Source organism: Manis pentadactyla, chromosome 2 (assembly GCF_030020395.1).
Source record: "Manis pentadactyla isolate mManPen7 chromosome 2, mManPen7.hap1, whole genome shotgun sequence".
In the NCBI taxonomy this organism is placed as follows: domain Eukaryota; kingdom Metazoa; phylum Chordata; class Mammalia; order Pholidota; family Manidae; genus Manis; species Manis pentadactyla.
Genome location: NC_080020.1, coordinates 150,103,816 through 150,125,845, shown reverse-complemented (window position 1 = coordinate 150,125,845; position 22,030 = coordinate 150,103,816). Strand labels below are relative to the sequence as shown.

Sequence of the window (22,030 nt, the reverse complement as noted above, 5' to 3'; positions counted from 1 at the left end):
GTGCTCGCGAACCACGGAGGTGGGCTAAGGGAGCCGCTGGCAACTCCATGTGCCACAGCCTCCCTGTTCCCTTAGACCGTAGCTCCGTCCCAGCTGCACAGTTTCCTACCCTAGGAATGTGATGGCATCCTCATTGGTCCTCTGCCTCCCAGCTGGCCTTCCCTCCAGCCCACCTCCTCCAGGGAGGCCAGAATAATCTTTCTGAAGCCCAGACCTGATTGAGTCACTCCTCTGCTTTCAAACTTCTTAATGGCCGCCTACTGGCCACATGCCAAGTCCAAACTAAGAGGCCTTTTCCAGCCTCATTTATTTTGTCTACTGTCTCCTTTTACTAAAATGTGTGTTCCACCACGGCAGGGGTCTGTACTGTTTTGTTCACTGCCATATCTGCAGCTCCTTGAAGAGCTGTGTGCCCAGAAAATATGTACTGAGTGAGGGGAAGAATGGTCAGCTTCCCGGCTCCATCTCCTGCCCACCCCACTCCCTCTCCTGGTTCCGTGCTGGCTGTGCTGAACCATTTACATTTCCACTGACGTCTCCATGCTCTCACGTGTCAGGGCCTTGGCATGTGCTGCTTCCTGGCTTTGGAAAATTCCTTCCCATCCTGTTCAGTTGGCTGGCTCCTCCTTTTTTGTTTAGGTCTTCCCTGGGAAGCCTTTTCTGATCTTCAAACCTGGTAAAAATGCCCCACTTATGTTTCCCTAGATACCAGGCAGCTATCACCATTGGAATAATTGTCTTTTATTGAGCCAATAGGCCAGATTCTTTTGAAGTAATTTTTCGGAACGAATTTTATCTCAGTCATTCTCCCAAACTTGTGACCCAGCTATGCATACTACCGCTAATTCACATATGGGGAAACTGAGGCTTCAACCGCTTGAGTAACTTGCCTAAGTCACAATGGTAGTAAGGGGTAGAGGCAGGGTTTGAACCCTGTGATTTAGCTCTGGATGCCACATTCTTAGCCCCTGAACTCATCCTTTTGAGGGCACTAAAGTTGTCTGTGCCTGTGTTTTCTAATGGATTATAAGCTCTTTGAGAGGGTCCTTTACCTTATGTATGTTGGCTTTGTCCTGGTGATTTATGCTTTGCTCACATTACTGACTCAGCACATGTTAAGGACCCAATAGATACGTGGAGAAGGAATGAGCAAAGGGCAGTGTTAAGGGGATACAAAGTCAAGGAAAACACAGCCTCTGTCCCTGACTTTCACATCCATCCAGGAAGCTCACCACCTATTTCCTGGAGTGTCCATATCGGCATTCCCCCCCAAGGGCCTGTTTATTTATCTGTGTGTATACCTGGACACCTCAGAGTAATTTATTCTTATAAATGTTTTTTGGAAGGAGGTCTGCAGATTCCCCAGTGTCAAAGACATCAAATGAATGAATGAACAGACTACGCTAGCTGCTTGGTGCTCCTGGGAGGCGGGATATTGCAAGCACTCACAAGGAGGGTTTCATCTGTGATTAGAAGGTTGGAGTCCTGTTCCAGGAATCTCTCCCTCCTACACTCTGAGATCAGAGCGTCCTCATTCTGGAAGGGCTAATGCTGTCAGGCTCTACCAGTTACATCTTCAGCCTTGATCCACTTTATCTCATTGTGAAAAGAACACTCACATTCCCACTTTGGTTTTAGGTCTAACAAACCTTTCAATGAAATATGGGACGCTGGGAGCTTGGCGTGAGCTGGGGAGTCACTTTATGAGCCACTGGAACAGTTCTGCATGTTTTTTGTTCTGCAGACTTAGAGTTTCCTGTTTAAACGTCTGAGGGAATATCGCTGGTGAGCACAGGGTACTTGCTGAGCTCTGACTAATAGAAGCTTATGATTAAATTATTTCAGACTCTTAATAAAAATATTTTTAGAAAACAGTCCATGGGGAATTATGTCAAGTGCTGAGTACACTTTTCGTGGTAAATAGGGAAGTCTGCCATGTCTTTCTGAGTCAGTTGTTACCCAGAAGTACTCATCCTGAGGAAATTCAGGAGACTTATCTTCAAAGTCAAAAGCCTGGGTTGGTTTCAGAATGTGCTGGAGATAAAGGGTCCTGACAAGATACCTCATGGGCAGTGCATTTGGTTTTAACACACTCCCCCGTTAAATAAAAAATTCCTGTAACACACTTAAATTACAATCTTACAGGGAAGAAAAATTTTATGAAGAGATTGCCCTTGGTTTCCCATTCTCTGTTCCACCATCCCCCAAATACACGGGCTCAGGTGGTAGAGTGAGGGTGAGTTGGGGGACTTGCGGGGCCATGAGCCTCTTGACCTTCCCATGGTTATCCATAGCACTGACTCCAGCATTTCTTAAACTGTAATTTTTCTCCAGGAGCCCAAAGCAGATTCTCTCTTCCTTTCTGCAAATTGTTAAAAAGAAAATACAGATTAAACACCTCCAGGGAGCAGTTGCTGTGCTGGACGAGGGTTTGGGAGGAAAGGCATCAGTGGATTATACAGCATTTGCTTGCTCTCTGGAGCTGTGGAACAAGACAGGGCATGCCATTTAAATAGATTGTATCTGCTTTGCCAGCCACACCAGCTAGTGGGCAACACTGATGCATGGGGCCACAGGAATGGCAATGAAAAGTCTTTGGCCCTAGATTTGTGTCAGTTAGGGATGCATATGACTGGAAGTAATAGAAAAGCCAATAGTGAGTGGTTTCAACAAAAACTGGTTTTTATTTGTGCTCACATTATCAGAAGTCTAGAGGTTCAGACAGGGTCACAAGATGTCTGTTGGAGTATCTACATTCAAGGCATAGTGCCACATAGTGCCTACATTCAAGGCAGGGTGAAGGGGAAAGGGCAGGCCCAGTCCTGTCTCTCCCTTATCTGGAAACCCTTCCCAGAGCTCATTGCAGGCTTCTGCTATGACTCATCAATCAAATGGGCTTCCCTGGCTGCAGGAGAGCCCAGCCTTATGCACTGCATTGCCTACCTTACAGGAGGACAGCCTTGTCAGCAGGCTTCTTTCTGTACCTATTACAGCCCCAGCTTCCAGGAACACAGCAACATGCTCCCGTGGGGGGGCTTGGAGGAAGCGGGCATGGCCATGAGGGGGTGCCTGTGGACTTGTCCTCTGCTCTCGGCCCTCAGCAGGGATCCCCACACTGGGTCCCATGCCCAGCTGTCTTAGGGCGCCCTAACTCCTTTCTCCAGTGGACACATTACTGGTGAGGCAGCCAGTTGTCCCAGACTTGGGAGTGGGTGGGTTTGGGGTGAGGCCAAATGTTAGTCTCCGTGTGTGCTGAGGTATCCCAGGGAGCTCAGCCAGGCCACTCCCGGGCTGGATGACAGCAGACATGCCTGAGGCTCTGGTGAGCACGCAGTCTTGGCCTGTATGCTGGGACTTTCATGGAAGGAAGGAAGGGAGGGAGAGAGAAAGAAATCAAACAAGAAAAACTGCACCAGGTGGAAGATGCAGATTACAGCAGTCTGCTGCGGCGACACCGAAGGGCAGAGAGGACCTCCCAGGTGGCTGGCTGGTGGGAGGCTGCTTGGAAGGGCCACAGAGGCAGTATGTGCCTCACAGAAGACAGAGCATTTAGCTCATTCATTCAACAAATGCTGTTTTTTCCTTCCTTAGCTAGCAAAAACAGATATGTCCCCTGCCCTATGGGGGCTAAAGTCTCATGATGAAGGAAGACAAAGATGACATCCTGATAAAATGTAGAGCTGTGCAAAGTGTAAGGAAGGAGAGAGGTGTGGTGTTCTGAGGAGGGGGAACTGGGGCAGGGGCCTGGCGGGTGGGGGCTGGCCAGGCGTTGGGAGGGGCAAGGCACTGCGTCCAAGGGAGGGAGGTGGAGAGTGGGCAGGGCTGGGTGCTGTATGCAGGTGTGGCGCCGCTTTTGTCAGGTTCTGATGTGAAGTTAGGCTTCGAGAGAGCCCATCAGGTGAGACTTCCCCTGGTTTTGCTCCCCTGGAAGTAAATTCTGAGACAAAGACCTGGATGTAGGTTGTTATGGGGGGTGATTCCTAGGAGGCTGGAGTGAGGGGGTCCAGAGAGGGAGTCAGGAATTAGGGAAAAACCAGATGCAGGGTGATTTATGCAAGTCACCTGCTGTGGCCGGTGGGGCTCTAGTCCTCAGGCCCTTCTGAATGTTATGTAGAGGGGCCCCACAGGGTTTTTGCTTGACAGAGTGGACACATCAGGAGTGAGGGGTTGCAAGACCCTTGCTACAGTTGTTATATTCATTTTAAAGATGCAGATAGAAAATTTTAGCCTCTTGCCTCAATTTTCACTGCCAGTAAAGGACAGAACAGGGATCTGAACCGAGGTACATTGTGACTGAAAAATACATATCATATTACCACACTCTGCTGTCCTCTTCCTTGTATATTAAAGCATGAATACCAAGAAGGTGATGAATTAAAATGGGTGTTAATATCAGTGCTGGTGCAATATTTTTCTAATAGTCATTAATCCTCTGGGCCTCAAAGAGGTGCCACATCTTTGCTGCTAGCATAGTACCTGTGTAGGGGATCCCCTCCTGGGGTGGCGGTACAGGAGGACATTGTGTAACCTACAGAGCAAATGAACTGGCCCATGAGGATTTAACCAGTGCATAAAATGGCACAAGGGATGTCAACAGGGTCGGTGGTAGATAAAAGATGGTCACAAACTCTTTGCTACTTCGCCCGTCAAGAAGTGGCCTTTAAATCTCCTCCCCCTAAACCCCATCTGTTCTTAAGGACTTGTTTGCCCAATAGAATGATGCAGGAGAGACTTTCTGGGACCCCCAAGGTAGGCGCATAGGAATCCCTGCAGCTTGCAACTTAACATCATCATAATAAACATCTTCTCGACAACCCTTGGCTGCTTGCATAGAACCTGAAACCGCCATACAAGGTGTCTAAAGTTCTGAGGCTGCCCTGCTGGAGAGGCCCCAGGTCAATGCTCTGGCTGAGAGTAGCAGCTGAGCCTGGACTTCCAACTGTCCCTGCCAAGGTTCCAGACATCTTAACAACCCATCAGACCAGGCCATCTTGTAGCCCAGTGCCATCAAGGAACCTCTGTTGATGCCACATGGAACAGATGAATCACCCAGCTGCCCATATTCCTGACCTACAAAATTGTGAGATAAGGTAACATACTTGTTATTGTAAGTGTCTGTGTTTGGGAGTAATTTGTCACTGAGCCAGAGATCACACAGTCACCACTTTCTATTTCCTGTAGTCACTGCAGTCTGACCTTCTCAGGAGGACATGTACCATCTTTAAATGTAGGCCACAGTACTAGGACCAAACTTGGCTGTTTGGACTAAGTTCTAATACATTCACATTTTGAAATCATCGGCAAGTTTGGCCATCTCTTTCTCTGTGTGATCCATATCTGGGGTTTTTAGATCAATTATCTGAAGACTCTGACCTTAGGAGGTCAAAGCACACCCTGTTCTCAACATTGGATTTTAAGTGGTGAACATAAGTCTTAAGAGTCAACTTGTAAACAGAGGCAGAGAAAGCAGAGAAAGTAAAGCAGAAAGTAGAATGCAAACTTGGAGAAATGCTCACAGTTAAAGAAGCCAGGAGTCAGAGGAGCCTCAGATGTGTGCTCAGAGGTGAGGACGTGGTTTGTGGAGTTCATGGCAAGACCAGCGGAAGGATTCCAGAGGGAGCATGGATGCCCATGCCACAGAGAGGCCTGGGAGGCTGGCTGCTCAGAAATATCTTCACAGCTGCCTTGTGGACACCCTCTTCATTATTTCTTGTGACCTATATGCATTGTTGGAAAAAACACATCTTTCACCAGTTGTATGGCTAATTTAGGGGGGTGTCTCAGCTCTTGGGGACAAAGACCTGACATGGTTTTATTTATTTTTTCAATTACCAAAGCCAGCTGTGTCCCGATGGGCCCCTTTTCTTCTGGGTGGGGATCCCCTTAATGAGTGTTCAGCCCATGCCCGTCACTTTTTAATTATGTAGGGTTATTAGAACCATCTAGTTCTGGTTGTTAAGGCTTAGTCCTGTTCCCCTTAAAACTTTAATCTCACAATCTGCTTTTTCTTTTACCCACTGCTGTGAGTGTGAGTGTGAATGTTGTGTGCTTGCGTGTGTGGTGGGGTCTGTCATCTCACACCCTCTTTGTTTCCCTGAACTCATGCATCTTGGGTGGCAAGAGGGAAAGGGAAAGCCCTGAAAGGCTCTGTGGAGGCTGCCTCTGGCCAGGCTGCTGCCCTTTTTCGAATGGCCACCCTTGCTTCCTGGCCTTGCCCTGAGCTGGTCTGGGGTCCTTCTGGTGCTTTCCACCAAATACTGGCCGTCTGGGGATGTGAGAGGGCACTGGCTGATTTCCCCAGGGCCCTAGGGAAGGTGGGCTCGTCTACACACTCCCCTGGTTTTTATGATGATGCAATGTCTCCAATGCCTTCATCTTTTCTAATTGAAGATCCTCAACAGTGTGGACCACCCAGCTTCCCAGAGTAGGCCTCCCTTAGAAGGGAAAATAAGGCTTTCTCTGGGCCCTTCGGAAATTCCAGCTATTTTGAAAAGCCCTTCCACAGATGTTACGTGATCGAATCCACTTGGCTCCGGAGGGACCAGAGGCTGGAAGGGGAAAGGCTGCCCAGGCTGTGCCCACGGTCAGTGGCCACACTGGATCTTCAAGGGTTCTCTGTCTTCTCGTCCATTGTTTGTTCCCACACCACACACACCTCTGCACAATCAATCGTCTGTGCTTCTGAGAACTTCCTTGGGCCTCATTCTGTCTTTTTAAAGATGTGGTAACCCAAAGTTCACACAATTTCCTAAATACAGCTGAAAGTCATTTTTGGATAAACACGGATGGCAGCCTATTCTTGACAGCAGTGTCTTGGCTGCCCTCTGACTCGGTGGGGCAGCGGGTGAATGTCACCAAAAAATGGTCGCATCTCTCCTCAGTGATATGGTGAATATGCAGGGTATGTTCATCTTATAAAAACAGTGTAGGTGACTTTTCTGGGAGTCATTTTAAGGAAAAATGTAATCATAAAATAATCCCAGAGAAGTACAGCTATAGTTTCCTGCCTACGACTTATACTTGGTCAGTTCTTCTTGAAGAGATCAGCTTTCCATTTTATTATCTGGAGGAATGGAGAGTCATCCACAGAGTTAGAGATTTCTCTGAGTGCTTCCTTATTTTAGATGTAGAAGTATTCATTTATCTTGAAAGTTGGTTTTGGTCCCCAGATTTCCTGTCTAGATTTGATAAATGCCTGCTCTTCTGCTGGCTGTACTGTGAAGTGATCAGGTTAGATTTGGGGCAGGTCTGAAGTAGGACAGGAGTCCAGGGAAGATGATGACTTCCAGTTGAGGTTGTTTATCAAAACCTGGGATTTCCACTCAGGAAGGTCAAGAATGGAGGGTACCACTTGATGCTTTAAAGAACAAAGATAATGAAATATCTATTTAAGTATCATTAAGAAATTGTAAGGAAAGTGGTTCATGAAAAGGTGGCACATACTAAAATCCCAAAGGGTGCAAGTAGGATCTGAATTAATCTTAAATCCCATCAATCAATATATATCTACAAGATCATTTTTAATGATATGAGTGATACTCCCTTTTGTCAATTTAGTAAAAATGCTAGAACCAATCTCTGCCATAAGACACGAAGTTATTTCTAGTTTTCAATTATTACAAACAATGCCACAGTACACATCCTGGCCTCTTCGGCAACCTTACCCAATGTTATTTCCTTACGGTAATTCAGAAATGAAACTGCTGAGCCCAAGGAATGTGCATCTCAAGGGCTTTAAGGAGAACACCCTGGGGAAGGTACTACATGTTTACATTTCCTCCAGCAGAGATTCAAGTTCTCCCTCTTCCTGACATTGCTGGGAAGAGATTTTTCTTCTAGGGAAATCAAGGTCAATGAGCCACTAAATCCAGGAAGAAGAACTCACTCAGGAGGTGCTTTTCAGAGTGCTCGCCCTGGGCAGAGGAGTGGATAGCAACCTTATCTCCCCCCACCGCCAGATTTCTGGTGTTTACTTTCGCACATCAAACATGTAGATGGAATAGTGCGATGTTTGGAATCAGCTATTTAATGACTGTGGCTATAATGCCATTTGGTGTTGCCAAGCCCTGGGGAACCCTCAGCCTGTGAGTTTAGAACTGGGCTGCATTTGACTGAGGGGTCCTCGGAACATGCTCTGAGGGGATGCTGCGCCAGGGCTCTGGGAGCCCTGTCTCCCCAGGACAATGGGGTTTGGGCAACTGAGTCCAGTTTTCAGATTCCAACAGCGAAGCAACCAAGCTACACATTTTTACTGGACCAGGGACCTCCCCGGAATCCTGGAAGAACATGGGAGCAGATTACTGATTTTAATTGAAACAACAATTAAAAAATTATTATTGGTAGTGATTTCTATACCAAGCACTTACCAAGAGGGGTTTACCAGAGTGTCTGTGACAAGGCGTGTTGGAGATGCCAAGGATGGAAGATTCTATTCTATCTCCACAGCACCTTTTGCTCTGAGATCTGTTTTCTCTGCTCCTACCCTAATTCATTTTATATTTAAAAAAACCTGCCAACAATTTTAGCCTCAAAATTGTCCTTCACCTCTAGCTTTCCCACCTTCTCCCTGGACCTCTCCAGAATGCATCAGATCAGGGAGATGATGTAGTAATGTGGCAGCTAATTAAGCACCTGGCCAGCCTGGGTTCAAATCCCAGCTCAGGCACTGGCTCACTGTGGGACAATGGGCAGGTTCCTTAAAGTCCCTGTAAATTAAGAGAATAAAGTGGCTTTGGGGATTAAATTAAATAAGGTAATGTTTGATGAGTGTCTGTCACAGAATAAAGGCTCCTTAAATTACAGTTATTATTAGATGACATCGATGACCATCTCCAACTCTAGGTCTCTCTGAGCCCAGGTTCTGAGAGTTTTCAGATTATGGTGATTTTCCCAGTTTGCTGGGCGATTCCCCAGACTTCTGGGGAGTGATCATTCCCTCATCTGCCTGGCACTTTGCCTAGCCTGGAGCCCCTGGGAGGCCCAGGGCCCCTCGCAGCAGTTGCTGATGTGTGCTGCCCAGACCCAAGTCTTGCTTGCAGCATCCCCAGTTACCTGTTGCAAGGCAATGCTGGTTTACATGCTGAACAGACCTGGGAGGGTGCAGGCCTGTGGATAGGACTCTGTAGCCTGGAGAATTCAAATCAGTAAAACTATTCAAAAATATATTTTTATATGAGTGAAAGTGAAATTGGATTGTGCCCGTGTGTTTCTGAAGCAGGAGAAGCTGTCCCCCACTCCCCCATGATGCCTTGAAGACTTACAAAGTGACCTGACCCCCCACTCCACCCTGAAGGGCAGGGAGTAACCTCGTGGACCATGCTGTCTCAGCGGTGGTACAAACTGAAAAGGGAATTTTGCCAGCGTCCTACGAGAAGCTCAGAAATCACTGGGAACATCCTGAACCTTCCGAAGTTGCTCTTAAGGAAAACAATCCTCGCAGTGTCTCCCAGCCCTGTCCTTGGGCCCCCACAGGCAAGCCTGCTCCAGGCTACTTCGCCCGCCTCTGAGTGCCCCTTCCTCGTGGAAACCTGGTCCACCTGGTGAGCCCCTGAATTCTTGGTCTTTCCTTTTCTTGTTTCTTGCCATCTGGCTGTGGGCAAGAAAATAAGTTCATACTCTTGCATCATTTAAACCAAATTCAGTGCTGTAATAACTGGTGGGAAAGGCAGGGCAGCTCTTATTGCAGCTGTTTAACAGAGGGGTACTAAGATCCCCCAAACCTGCTGACTCTCTCTGCATTTCATCCTGAGTTCCATCTTGAGGTGTGCTGAGATTTTCTAGCTGATGAAGTTCATGGATTGTCACTGTCAAGAGCATTTACCTTGAAACAGGTGTCTTCGATGAATGCTGTTAGGTCTTTTGACAATGTGGCGCCATCATGCGAGAGTGATTTGGGATGGGTTCTCTGGGCCCCTCATATCACAAGAGTGTTTTGTTACCTCTGTAGGTGATTTAGGTGAATTGCAATGGCTGGGCGAGGGACCGGTCAAGTGAAAGTAGGTGTTGTCATGGACATGTCCCCATTCCCCACAGAAGTTATTAATGTTTTAAAATGAACAACTTATAATAACATTAAAATTTTAAAAATTTGAGGTTATTAAAAGCTTGTTTTTTTTTTTTTGGTGGTTTCAAATAGCAGTAAAATTTCTGAGACAGCTGACCTAAATTTTGAATGTATTTCCAAGGATCTTGAGGTAATGAAAACTGAAATGCATCCTCTAGGAAGATATGATGGAAAAGAAGGTGAAGCGTGAGGCTTCAGTCCAGAAGCTGCTGGACTTAAAGAAACCTCAGTATGTTCAGCGAGCAGAAGCAGCCTCCCAGAAAAATATTTGTTAGGTTGCTTTTAAATTGGGTTTGACTTAAATAGTAGTAAAAGCATAGATGTATATTCTTATTTATTTAGTTATTAATTTGGTGGTGTTTTATTGCATGGTGTGAGTTTCCCGGAGCAGAACTCCTGATACACTGGACCATGGGGGGAAAGGGGTTTGACTTAAGACAGCTCAATTTGTGATCATTTTCCAGGAGCCAATTAGTGTTGTGGTGGCAGTTGCTGGCAGCATTTGCCGATGGTGCAGCTGAGGAGGGTGTTTTGTTCAGCTCTGCAGAACCCGGGCTGCTGCTTGGTTACTGTGGCGAGGAGGTGGTCTGGTGGTGGCTGCCGCCTCTGTGTTCTCTGCTCTGTCCTGGACTCTGCATCTTGCTTCTGTGGGCTTGTTGCTCAAGGACAGAGGGGTGTTTTCAACTCCTCCTGGCAGGAGAAATAACTTTCTGAATAGTTATTATTATATTATCCAAGCCAAAATAGATTTTTCCAAATTTGGTGAAATATCAAGTGCCATGACACACTCTCATGAGTAGCACCACTAAATGCCCTTCATGACTGCCAGGGCCTGGGGGTTTCATGTGTAAGTCCATTCAGCCCAAGTTCAGGTGGGCGGTACATGTACTACCAGCTGGGGCTGCTCTGCTCTGCAGGCAAGAGTAGCCATGGAGTGTCAACACCTCAGGAGGAGCTAGTGTATGACATGGGCGGGACTCCAATACAAATAGTTCTGGTAATTTTTGCCTCAACTTTTGCAAGTGGCGATTATTTGGACCTGGAGCCAGAATGATTGCATGCACTCACTGATATGAGAAGAGAAGTTTATTTACATCTATACTGATGCCATTGGTCTTGAATATTTCTGAAAGGATGTATGAAAGAGGGTCAAGTGTCATTTTCTCTGGGGAGGAGGACAAACATTCTGGGATGGGAATAGTACTACTTTTCACAGCTTTGTTTTACTAAATGCAGATACTCCTCTTCCATTTAGTTAAACAGACTGACTTTCTCTAGCTATATTGGGGATAACTGTGTGAACTCAGCCACGTATTACAAAATGTTGCTGTATTTCATATTTTTTTTTTTTTGCAAAACAAAGGATTTGAGTTTAAAGACCTTGTAACATCTTTTCTAGCACTCTCTAAGGATTCATTTTAAGACTAGAGCACTTAAGGAAGTTGGTTGTACCCAAAACAATTTTCCACCTAAGATATTTAAGTTGGCCACGATGTCTGCCTGGTGTTTTGCAAGCCAGCAATACCTGTTGCATGGATAGCCAAGACAATGGAGATGTCTAAGGTCAATCGCCCTGTCTCCTAATGTGGCCAGAAAGGGAGAGTGTGTTGAATCACGAATCACTTCCAGTAGGTGCAATAGATGCAACAGATCTTCCTGTTTGTGTGGATGGGTGGGACTATTGAAATCCTTTTAAGTCAAAAACTGGGATTCAGGCCAACAGCTGAAGGAAGCCAGTAGCCCATCTGATCAGGATGCATGAAATCTCCTAGGATCTCTCTTCAAATGGGCTTGATTTCAGAAGTTGTCCTCTTGCTGGCCATTGATACCAAGCAGGGTTTTGAAAGCCCCTGTTGAAAGGTGGCTGGCTGGCATTCTTCAAAAAACACATCTCGAATGGAAATGTTCATGTTTTACCAAATCCAAGGAGCCTAAATAAATAACCTGTGCTTTCTTCACTCAGTGGCGGACTTTAACAGGCTGGATGTTATTGTTAACATCCTTTTGAGGCAAACTGATAAAACAGGGTCAGTTACAAGAAGAGCTGCAGGTATGCTTGCCAAGGCAAAGCTTGATCTTCCCAAGATTGTTGTTTCAAGAGCCCCAGGAGGAGCAAGTCAGCACACACCATAGGACCTGGCTGATGGCCCAGGAAAGGCTTCCTGAAGGGCCCTTGGCTTGGTGTGGGGCCAGCTGCTGGAATCTGGGAAGGCTCACACCCCGAGGCCAGAAACTCCATCATGTTGGTGCTGGGAGATGTTCAGGCTGCCAGGGATAGGCTTTTTCTAACTTAACTTGAGGCTAATGAGTTCCAGAATGTCAATTTGTTAATTACAGTAGGTCTGTTCCTTCCCAGGGACTTCCGCAGGTAACTTGGGGGCTGACTCTGGGATCTGAAGGCAGCTTGTAGAGCAGGAAAATCAATGCCATTGGGAATGCAGAGACCTGGTGGAATTGTCAGGCAGCATAGCATGGCCATTAGACACAGACTGCCCAGGACTGAACCCAGCCCTTAATTACGTTGGTGCCACTGGAGAAATGTCCTTAAGATCTCTGCCTCTGTTTCCTTACCTAGGAAATTGGTGTGATTTAATTAGAGAATTTCAAAATTTGATGTGAGGATTAAATCAAAGAGTACATGGTAAGTACCTAAAACAAAGCCTGGCAATAGCAAGCACTAAGAGAGTTAGCGGTGTGGTTGGCATTCAGAGCTGGGAAGGCAGACTTTTTCTTTAAAGGGTCAGACAGTAAGTATTTCATTCATTGCTGGCCACATAGTTGCTCTCTTGATTACCTGGTCCAGCCATTATAGCACAAAGGCAGCCATGGACAATATGTAAATAAGTGGACTTGGTTGTGTTCCAGTAAAACTTCACTTATAAAGACAAGCAGTAGGCAGGATTCTGTTTTGGGTTGTTGTCTACTGACCCCTCAACTACAGACTCCCTGGCATATTGGAGCACCAGGTGGAGTTACTGAATGAGCTCACAGCTAAAGAGAGGGCTGTTTACTCTTTCTCCTTGACATAACAACTCTCCCTTTTGGGAGGATGGAGTGGGCAGGTAGAGAGACTGAGGCACTCATGGGCATAGTGTGAAGTTTGCAAAGTTTGATTCCCTTAACTCTTACTTTAGTGCCTTTTCCACAACCTTGGGCAGCTCAGGGCTCATGTGGGTGGAAAGAGAATCCAATATGCTCATTTGCAGAAGAGAGAGGGACATAAATTCCTAACACAGGGCCAGCTGACTGTGAAGGACATTGAAGGATCAAGAAGAGAGGAATCTCCATCAGAACGGATCTTAGTGGTCACTTTCTGCTGCTTCTAGCCCCTCGGCTGCATCCCGCCCAAGGAGAAGGGTGGTGAATCCACAGCTGACCTCACCCAAGATCATCCTCTAGTGACTGGATCCATAATGGCTGAGGTCAGAGCTGCCCTCACATCTGGCAGAGGGCCCCTGCTCCCAGCCCCTCACTTTAGAGAGATAAACACCAAAACCTGAAGACTTCTTTTTAAATTTAATTTCCATCTCATAAGAAAGTTTTTTGAAAGTTTGGCCAACCATTGAGCAAAAGGGATTATGGAAGAAAGTTTCTTGACCAAAACTAGACCCCTCTGAGCCAGAGGATGCTGGGCAGAGAGCACTGAGTTTGTGTGGGAGAGATCACGGGATCCAGAGAAGGTTGCCGCTTTTGTTTAAATTTCCCCAAAACACAAAGTGGGTGTCTGGGCAGGGGCTGGGTTCCCTGAAAAATTATACTTCTTCACTGCCTTTTGCTGGGAGGGTGGTATGTTTTTGGAATCGCCTAGAAGTCCTAAGACAGGAGAGTGAGGGTGGGGATGAGGTGGGGAATTCCCTTTAGTTTTAGGATCAGGGAATCACCTGGTAGTTGGCCACAGGAATTCAGACTTAGAATTCCTAGTCGTATATTACATACCTTAGAAATATCCAGACACATGGTACGTGGACCTCCGTTTGTAATTTTATTTCAAGCCTCAGCAATGTAAGGAGTGAGCCTGGCTGAGCTCATGATGATTGTGTTTCTGGACCACTCGATTTTCCTGGCTCACCTTCTGAACATGTGGCTTCTAGATAAGTAATCAACACCCAGGTGGCTTTGGTAGAGCTGTCCTGGCCAGGGCATAGTCCTTCCCTGAAAATGACCTTTCATGCACCAGATTTTTACCATTTTGTGTAGGTCAAAGTAAATGGAAAATGCCCAAAGTTCTAGTTTGATGCTGTTATTGTGTGTATGTGTACATATATATGTGTTTTGTATGTGTATGTGTATGCATATACATACATATATATATATGTAGTTTTTCGTTTTGAGGATTGCCATTTATTCCTGAAGTTGCCAAAATCATCACCAAGGATTCCCCAAGGGGCACATAAGTGGTGAGGAAGCTCAACCACTGCTGAAGGACCAGCGGGGAGGCAGAGAGAGGGGGAACGGTCCGGGGAACCCCGGGTGTACCTCCTGCTCTAACGGCCCAGGAAAAGGTCCTCCTCGGGCCTGCACCCCTCCCCACTCCCGAACCCAGGTTCTCTCTGGGGACAGTGTGAGTGGGTCCCGGGAGCGGGAGGACACTGGGGTGGAAGAAGCCACGCCCCTTGCTTCACGCGCACTCACAGCACTGGTCTCCCAGGGAGCAGAAAAGGGGAGCAGGGCGGGCCAAGCGCCCGCGCCCTGGACTAGAGGAGGAAGGGGTCAATGATGGGGCCTGGGGGCCCGGGGGCACCTTGGAAGGTAGGCCAGGGCTCCCACCAGGGGGAGAGATGTGCGCAGGTGGTGCTGCAGTGACCTGCCAGGGCCAAGCTGCAGCTGGTCAGGGTGGGTGTCTCGGCGGGAGAGGGTAGAAGGGCTTGGTGAAGAAGGGGCCGGTGGCGGCGGGCCTCCGATCAGCGGGAAGGGCTTGGAGCCCTTGGTTCCTGGTGGCCAGGGGCCCAGCGGGCTCAGCAGCGAGTCCAGGTTGAGCAGGGCAGCGCTGGGTCCCTGGAATGACTCCGGGATCTTCCTCGTGGGTGACGTGGGGTCGGGGTAGCTGCAGGTGGGGGCTCCCCACAGCCTCCACTAGAGATACCCTGACCCACCCGTGCCGAGTGTCCCGTACTGCTGGAGGCACCTTCTTTGAGCAGCACCAGCTCCCCATGCTGCTTCCGAGGTGGGCCACACCTGCGCAGTGGGTTGAAGTCAGAGAAGTCCGACTCGGTGTCAAAGCCCCTGACTGCTGAGGTGCCATTGGTGCTGGGCTTGGCAGGAGAGGCCCCCAAGTCCCAGAAGGCTGGGGCCAGGTCCCGGGATCGGAGGCTGGGGTTCCGCCAATCACGGGCCGCAAGCTGAGCTCCCCCATGGGTTGGGCACACGCTCCCCTCCAGCTGCGGGGGCCTGGGTCACACCCCAAGGGCAAGAAGCGAGTCCTGCAGGGGCAGCAGCATGCCAGGGATCCCCAGAGGCTGGTGGAGAGACTGCACCATGCCAGAGATCAGCAGCCAGAGGGATGCCTCTGGTCTGAGGAAGGGGTGGCCTCAGGGATGGACACAGCCACGGGCACTGGACATCCCCAGGGGTCTGAAGCCGAGGACGAGCCGGGCTGTGATGGTATCGTGAGGTCCGAGAGGGAGGCCTCATCCTGGCCGCCCGCTATCCTTCCTCAGTGGCCACCTGCTGCCCCAGGTGGTTCCCTCCCGGCATCAGCTCTCTCTTATCTGTCTTCTCCTCAGGGCTCAAGCTAAGGGCCAGCTGGAGGGTACACATATACACATTCATACTGTTTTGTTTTCTGTTTTTGTCCCCCCAGATTGTCTCCTGCACTTAATAAATGTGAGAAGGGTTGGGGTAGTGGGCGCATGGGCCATTTATTTGTCACCCTCAATTCAGAAGAGCTAAGAGTTTGGAATTGAGTGAAAAATATCTTCTAAATGGCTAAGATAGATTCCTCCACATCTGGTTTCTTGAACAATTGCAGTCATTCATTAGCTCACAGTGTCTCAGGGCCAGCACACCAGGAGCGGCTGGGCTGTGCAGTGGCACAGGTCTCTCATAAGGCGGCTGTCAGATGTTGGCCAGGGCTGCTATCATCTGAAGGTTGAACTTGGGCTGGAGGATCAGGTTCCAGGATGACACATTGCTGGCAAATTGATGCTGGCTGTTGGCAGCCACCTCAGTTTCTTGCCAAGTACACTCCCCAAGGGGCAGCTTGAATGTGTTCGTGACACGGCAGCTGGCTTCCCCCAGAGCGGGTGATGCCAAAGGTGCAGTAGAGGCTGCAATGCCTTTTGTGTCTTAGCCTGACAAGTCACCTACTGTTATTTCTGTGGGCCAGTCCTGATTTCATAGTTTAGATACAAGGGTTTGAATACTAGAAGGCAAGCATCATTTGTGGAGGGAGGGTCATCTTGGGGGCTGGCCACTGCAGATGTTAGAACATCCCCATGTAAGATGCAAGACCCATAGACCTGAGCAGGCTCTGTTCAGGCCCCATTTTTTAGGACACTGCTTTTGGACTGCCCTCTGTGTGCCCTGGGCCTATAAATGTTGCCACCACTTGGTTCAGCCACATCTCTCACTAATACCTAAAGAAGTCCTTGGACTCAGGACTTTATAATAACCACAAAAAGATTATGGGAACCAAATCCAGATGGCCAAATGTCCACATGAAAATGTGCACATTGATTCATAAAAATGTACAAGTGTATACACAGCACTGTCCTGCTATTAACTACCATATTTCCTTGTTGAAGAACTGGTGGCATTCAAGGGAGAGCTATGGACCATGTGCCTGTCCTGTCTTGGTCCTCATCACTGGTTGACCTTTGATGGCTGACTCCCACATGATTCATTCTCTCCCACACTTCAGTAATTAAAAGATTTTGCCTTTCTTCTCTGCATTGCTCAAGGATCATCTTCAAAGGAAAGTCTGAATGCAGAATCCCATGTGCTCCATTAACTGTATTTCTAGTGCTCTCGATACTTGGGTTCTCATGCCCTCCTCCCTCATTCTTTCATTCGTTCATCCGTGACTATGTGCACAGGATATGCTGGCAGCTGGTGGGGGGCCTTTTGCTCTCCCCTTGGCTATTGTGCGGTGTGTTGAACACCACAGGGCTTCAGCTGGGTGCTCCTCCCAGGGAGCTGGCCCTTCTAATGGCTCCTGCAAAACATCCTTCTAGAAACTGCCAGTGAAAGCTGCCTGCCACACGGGGGGATGAGACTTGAGAGGCGGCTCTTGTTGTAGGTGGAGATCAATGTTTTCTGGGCTGACCCTCCTGAATGGAGCCCTGGGAAGGTCCTTCTTCTCGTTGTGCAGCTCTCTCCTCTGTTGTTTCTGAGGTTCCAATGTCATCTTCTTTGCAGATGCTCAAAGGATCTTTGTGGGACTTTCCTTCTTTCCTAATTTTTGGTCTCTTCTGCAAAAGAGAACTCCTTAGTCCTGTTCAAGAACATGTTTATCCTCTGACAGTGGTATATCTGGCCTCCCAATACAGAGAGGATTCAAATTAGTTTTTTGAAGGGGAAGTGGCTGCTTAAAGCAGGTAGTGTGACCATATGTGAAGAGTCCATTGAAAGAGGCTGAAGAAACAGAAAAACTACACAAAGCAGAAGTAAATATTCAGAAAGGATGTCCCTCTGAGGATACTCAGGGGCAGGGCAGGCTGCCCCACATGGCTTGGCTAAGAGAAGTGATAGAGTCCAAGCAATCCCTGGAATGTTTGTCACCCTAAATTTGAGGCTGGGCACAAGGTCTGGTATATCAAAGAGGGCCCCATACTTGTAAAGCTCTACCCAAGGCCTGAGGCAGGGACTATGTGACTATGTGAAAATGGGTGCTCTCTGTTCAGAAAAGTACCCTGGAAATCACTAATTCAAAAAGATACATGCACTCCTATGTTTATTGCAGGAATATTTACAATAGCCAAAATATGGAAGCAACCTAAGTGACCATTGATAGATGAATGGATAAAGAAGATGTGGTACATACACACAATGGAACTTTACTTAGCATAGAAAATAATGAAATCCAGCCATTTGCGACAACATGGATGGACCTAGAGTATTTCATTGAGTATTGTGCTCAGTGAAATAAGACAGAGAAAGACAAACACCATATGATTTCACTTATATGTGGGATCTAAGAAACAAACCAAATAAACAAAACAGAGATAGACTCAAACACAGAGAATAGACTAGTGGTTGCCATAGGGGAGAAGGAGGGGGAAGTTTGGGTGAAACAGGCGAAGGGGGAAAAATTAGAATGTTCAAAATCTTGATCTGGGTGATGGTTGCATGAATTTAGTTGTACACTAAGATTTGTGCATTTTATTCTATGTACCTCAATAAAAATAAAAAAAAAGGAGAAGGACCTGGATGGAGTGGGTAGGCAGTCAGAACTCAGGGGTGATGGCTCCTTATTCTTTTTTTGAGCTAATTCAGACCTCTGCAGTTAGCTCTCAGCCAAGCTACTCAGGTGGGGAGGTAAAGAGCTCCAGGGCCGCCCAGATTTGTCATTCATCGGTGCCATCCTCTCTTGGGTGGATTTCAGGGTCTGCCTTGATGTGGGCTCCAGGAAGTCATCATGAACTGACAGGTTAGTAGTGTAGTCTTCTCCTGGGAGGGCCTGGTTTGGTGAGTGCGTGTGTCAGGGGGGTGGTGACCTCTTTGCCCAGGATCATTAGTTTCCTCCCCAGTTTGAACTTTCTGAAGATGTGAGGACATCTGAGCACTCACTGCTTCTCCCTCTGCCAAAAGCAGGAGAGTTTTCTAGGCGCTCCCACCCAGCCCCCAAGGCCATCTTTATGTGGGGCCCCAGAACAATTTTTTAAAAATTCTAATTACCTGAAGAGAGCTGATTCCAAGGAGAAAACAAGTGAACTGTTTAATTAATATGTTTAATTCCACATTTGCAATGGATCCATGGGAAAGGGAAGTGATAGTGTCATCAGTACATGCCACAAAGTTTCACTTAATTGGAGGCTCAGATGCGTTAAGTCTTCGGCAGCACACCAGTCCCCATGACCCTCTCATTTCAGCCTTTCTGGCTTTCAGATCAGAGTCTGGCGCGATCTAGAGCCAGTTGATTGCCCAGTGATGCGTGTGTGGACTTCATGACTGACACTAGGAAACCTGCCATCTCTTGGCACCTCCCTGATCCAGGCACCCATGCAAATACTGTTCTTCATAACAAGTCCTCTGAGCCATCCCACACAGCTGGTATTAATACCCCAATTGTAATAGGCGAGCAGCCAAGAGGACTGCGGGCTTCAGTGAGAATCTTCTTTGCTTAGGAGAGCGAGTTAAGGAAAGATTCCTGCCCAGCGGTAAGCAGGAACCTCACCCATGGTCCCAGACCACGCCAGGACTGTTCCTCCCCCTGCATCATACTTCAAGACCCCCTGAGCCCCCGGCCGTTGCAGAGTCCGTGCTCTCACTCCTGACAGCCCCAGGAGGAGCGCCGTTTCGCATGGGGCATATCTGCCATTTCCACGGGGATGAATTCTTTTTTGCCGGTTGGATCCTCCAATCCCGACCTGTCTAATTTTGCACCTGAAGCTGTGATTGTGATGGGATCCCATCTTTCCCTCCTTATTTGCCCCTCTCAATTATCATAAGCTTGGTGTCATTTGAAAGAATTTAGTTAATGGGCAGAAAACCTGCACAGCATTCTATCAGTTTGGCTGGTTTACCTGCTGAGGGCTCACACTGCTGCCTGCGCCTGCAGGGGGCTTTTAGGTCAGCCACATGGAGCAGAGAAGGTACCACATCTCCCACACGAGCCATGGAGAGGGCTGTGAGCAATGCTCAGAAGGTTGGCCCGAGCTGGGGTAGGGTGGGGCTGGGAGTAGAGAGACGCACAGAGTGGACATGATCTATTAGCCGCTTCCTTTGCTCACTCTCTCTGTCTTTATGTGCATGTATTTGTATATATGCATATGTATGTGTCTATCTGTATCTAACTAGATGTGCGTGTATTTATATATTCCCACACAGATCAAAAGTAATCCAAGCTCTGTTTTCCAAATGGTGTTTTTAGAATTGTTTGTCAAAACATTAAAACCAATTTTTAAAACAAAAGGAATATGAAAAGGGAAATACCTGTTTTACAAGTGCAATGAATGTGTCCAGAGTTTTGGGGAGTCGGGATTGGGTAAAGGCTGGCTTTTCTACCCCCATCAGGTCTGCATGTCTGTCACCCTGCAGGATTAACCACGTGCCACTAGCCCTGGCTGTCTTGGGCACTAGGCTGGAGGCAGGCACGTGGAGTGCTCTGGTGGGTGAGCAAGCTCCAGGCGCGGGTGTGAGCTGTCAGTGAGCAGAGCCTGTGTAATCCCGGACACATCACTTCCTCTCCCTGCACCTCCTGTAGAATAAGAGTGTCCCTAAGTGACCTGTGATATCCTTGCAGAACCAATATTCCCTGACTCATAATCGTGGGGCAGTAGAATCTGAGCACTGTCAGCCCAGGCCAAGGATCATTCTTGATGGTCCAAATCTCACATTGCCGTGGAGGACGACCATGTGGCCTTGACTCTGTCCTGATGTGTGGAGGTGAGAGTGGCGGTGATGCGGGACTGATACGCCTGCCAAATGAGACCCACAGTAACTTGGGCTGGGAACACAGCATTCCGGTCTCTAACTGGGCTGCTTCCTTGAAATATCTGTGATCTCAGGCACAGAACTATTACACATACCCTCCCGGGGCTCCTCTGTCAGTCTGTGTCTTGCAAGGTCAGAGTTAGGACTATGTCTACGACAGTGTCTCCTCACAGCGCTGTTCAGTCTGTCATTATGATCAAGTCTAACATTCTCCACAGTAAACTGAGGGCATGAGACTCCTGGCCCCGCAGAGACAGCAGACAAGGGCATAGAGCCAAGGTTTAGTGAGTTTTTTTTTTTTTTAATAAAACATCTCAGTGAGTGCAAAGCAGCAATTAGATTTTCCAGAAAACATTTGACTTTAGTTTCCTGGAAGTGTTTTCAGTGCTTCACAGCAATAAACATTCTTCTTTTCTTGAGTTGAAAGGCTGAGTGGGTCCTTTGGGAAGTGTTTCCTTTGGGGAGCATTCAAAATCCTATTATTACACATCCTGATTTGGAAAGCCCCTCTTTTGACTACATTTAACAGAGGTTTAAGCTCAAATTTAGAACAAATGAGCAGGCACCCTCTCTCATTAACATATTGATAAAGGTAATATTTCAAGATTTCTAACTTATACATTTTACATGAAGGTGACTTTCAGTTTTTTTTTTTCCCTGAGCCATGGTCAGAAATATACAGATGAACAAAAATATAAAAATATGTTTACACATAATCTCACTGTTTATAACTAAGTGTATTAGCAAATATTTTTTTATTTGCAAGTGACCATCCATCTCAAAGTAGCTATGAGGGAGAGAGAGAGAGAAAGAGAGAGAGACAGACTACTGGCTCAAAGGACAGTGAAGTAAAACCCAGGGACAGAAGAGCTTTAGGCATGGCTGAATCCAGGGACCCTCGGGGTACTTTATCCTTGTGTCTCCTGGAGGGGTTCTCTTCCTGAGGCAGGCAGATCAGCCACCTGTAGCTCAAAGTGTACCTTATATTTGCAAGCAGCACCCACGAGAAGAGATCAGCTTCTCTGGTACTTCCGGCCCACTTGTCCAGCTTGTGTCCTGTGATCCTCTCTGGACTCGTCACTGTGGCCATGAGCATGGTATAAGCCGATTGATCAGGCCAAGTGGCATGTCCTCATCCATTCTACAACTCAAACAGGGTGCCTCTGTCCTTGCATCACTGTTTCCTCTTTTCTTAAAACAGTGAGACTATCCTTCTGGTTTATTTCTTAAGGCTGTCATGCAGGTGCCTTGTTTGGTGATGGTTTCCATCATGTGCTTGATTTTCTGGGACTGCAGCACTGCCTTACACTCAGAGGCAACAAGGTGCTGGCTGGTCATAAACTAAGGGGCCTGTCTCTCCATAGGCAAACCTCT

General features: G+C 47.6%; 1 protein-coding gene and 1 pseudogene across 1 annotated transcript in view; one reads left to right on the top strand and one right to left on the bottom strand.

Annotated features, from left to right (window-relative positions):
• Positions 1-9,428: 9,428 nt before the first annotated feature.
• The window catches only part of IL1R1 (interleukin 1 receptor type 1), a 128,097-nt gene continuing 115,495 nt past the window's right edge, over positions 9,429-22,030 (top strand). Inside the window, exon 1 of the mRNA XM_057496891.1 lies at positions 9,429-9,539. The gene's annotated coding sequence lies outside the window, so the exon portion shown is untranslated. The remainder of the gene's footprint in view (positions 9,540-22,030) is intronic.
• Positions 14,682-15,869, bottom strand: LOC130682664 (epsin-1-like; annotated as a pseudogene).